Here is a 2,787-nt window from a genome sequence, read left to right as displayed (position 1 = left end):
GAGTCTCCCTCAGAAGATAATCAGCATGAAGGTGGCGGAGATGCACGACATGACTACGAAACGAGAAAGAGGAACAGGAGTCATGTGAACCATAATGATCAGTTCCAAAGAGATGATAATCAAAATCATAATCACTTCTTTCACAGCTATCCCAATTACCAAAATGTTCAAAATCACCCGCAAGGCTATGGTCATCAAAATTATCAAAATGATTATCAAAGGCGTCGAATTGATTATCAAAACTAACAAAACCAAGACAATAATTGAAACAATGTGTAGGAGAAGCAAGAACCTTGTCAACAAATTGCTCAAGGGTAACGTGATCAGAAGGCTGGTAATTCTGAGAAAAACAGTCCGAGCAATGCGCGGCAAGGATGATTTGATTGGGGTGACAAATGTTTGAGAAGTGTTTTTCGGTCTTGTGATGGGTTTTTCACCGCTTTCTCAACCCACTTTGTCCTTGTTAGTAAATCGCTACATTGTTCTATGTTTCCCCATTCTTTCTCAAGTCCAATTGACAGTCATGATTATGGATCGGTTGGTTGCTTGTTGAATAAACTCGAATAGAATATCATTTACATTGAAGGACTTGACTTTTTATATAAGCGGCAGATCGTGCTCTGAAAGCTCAGGTGTTTCAACAACGGGTCAGCTGCGCTGCGATCCGCTACAGGACAATGAACCGCGCGCGCAGCGGATTCTCACAGGATCCTGCCGCGTCACTGTGTTAATGCAGTGGTTTGAAAAGATAAAGAAAAACGAGATCCCCGTAGCTTTGCCCCAAACAGTCACGCTTCAGGCGTTAACAGCTGCATTAACCGTGAGTTGAAGACGCGCTGCCCCGCACGTTACAGCTACAGCTACACCGCCAATAGGCATAGCATAAGTGAGAAGTCAATAATTAAAGTTGATTCAAAATAATAGCCAAGGAGAGTATAGAAATGATGAATTGGACAGAGAAGAGTAAATAATGTGAGTTGACAATAATTAAAGTTGATTTAAACAAGGAGAGTATAGAAAGTATAGATTGAAAAAACAAGAGTAGAAAATGAGAGAAAATGACAAAGATGAATTCATAGAGATTCCCATCTTTTTGAACACCTTCATGAGGTCTTGAAAAGCTACCCCAATCTCCACACCTTCCCTCAACCACATCCTACTTGAAACCAACATGTTGATGGTTTCAGCTATCAAGCTTCCTCAAATGGAAGAGCATATGTCCAACGCACAAGAAAAAATGTGTTTCACCATGCATGACGATCCTGTTGACACCAAATAATCCTTGGCCATGCACACCAGTATTTGATAAGTCTGTTCATGTACGTTTAAACAGATTGATTAAGTGAACATTAAAGTCAGTCGCACTGTTCAAAGTAAAGTGTTTCCAGAATAAAGAAACTCACTTTACACCATCAAAGACTTGCTTTGGAATCCTGAACATTGTAATCTTCAGCTTTCATCTTATCACTTCCTTGTAGATAGTTTTTAAATTTCAAGTCCTCAGAGACTTCAGCCTTGGTTTTGTATTCAGAGTTGCAGACAAAGATGTTGCAGGGGTCTTTGAGTTTTTGGTGTTGAGCTGGGAAGATGTTGGTTTGTTTGGAATAGGTGCTTCCAGCTCATAATCCCAGTGTTGACATTGGAGAGTAGCTTCAGCTTTCATGGTCATGCTCAAGTTGGTTCCAAGCCACTTTGCAAAAAACTTGAGTCTGAAGAAAGGATGGAGAAACCATAGCCATGACCAGGGTCTCACATTTGAGAGCTTCATTGAGATACTCAATGGTCTTCTTGTGCATCCTTGCAAGAATGGGGTACCTTGTGTTGGTTGTGTCAAGAGACTGGATCCTCTTTTTGCAGGAATTGCATATCTCCACATAATTTGGAATTACCATGCATCCAGTGGGTCCATCACATTCCATGAGCAGGGTGCATCCTTTCAAAGGTAGCAAATCATACCTTGCAAGATAAGATATTCAATTTGGCTCCATGGTTGCATTTGGCCAATCAGCCAAGTGCACTCCATCTGATTGAGGGTCAAATTGAAGAAGGGTGTAGACAATTTTGCCACTACAAAGTTATCAATTGGTCCCTTGAACTTTGCCAGTGCCTTGAAAGTCTCTTGGACTTAGGGTGGATCAAAAGAGGATCAATCTATTGAGTCTTGAGTTGACCGGGGCAGCCAAAATCTGATTGTCTATCTTGATTTGATCTGTCTCTACTTGGAGATTTCCTGTAAGATGGCTTAGACTAGCCCTGACTGGGTCATCGTTATTTCTCTTTATAAATCAACATGGATAAGATAAAGGGGCCTTGGTTAGATTCTATAATATCAAATATCATTATGAACAAAAAGATGTAAATATGAGGAATACAACATCTGATGTTGATTTTGCAGAAGAACTGACATCAAATTTTCCACAAGCCTCAGCCTCAACACCATGAGATGTGTTTCCTTAATAAGCCTTCAGTTTGCCAAGTTCAATTTCAGGACTATTGACCTCGCACCGTTTTGATTCAATCTTCTGATTATCTTCATCAGAATCACCACATAGCATTACAATTGCAACACTTCCTGGGAGTACCTGATGAAATGCTTAGGATGAGAAAGTATTGCATTCAAAGTAGAATTGTGTTAATTAATGTTTGGAATGTATCGCTGTGGATTTGGATTGAATGTGGACTGACCTCATTTAATTTTATGAATTTACCCTGAGGATCATGTTTCTACTTTTTCTTCTTCTTGGAGACCAGAGAGATTTGACAGCTTCCTTCAAGATCCAACAGATA

The sequence above is a fragment of the Melampsora larici-populina genome (assembly GCF_000204055.1).
Source record: "Melampsora larici-populina 98AG31 unplaced genomic scaffold MELLAscaffold_46, whole genome shotgun sequence".
NCBI classification, from domain to species: Eukaryota; Fungi; Basidiomycota; class Pucciniomycetes; order Pucciniales; family Melampsoraceae; genus Melampsora; species Melampsora laricis-populina.
Note: the sequence above shows the minus strand (reverse complement) of the source record.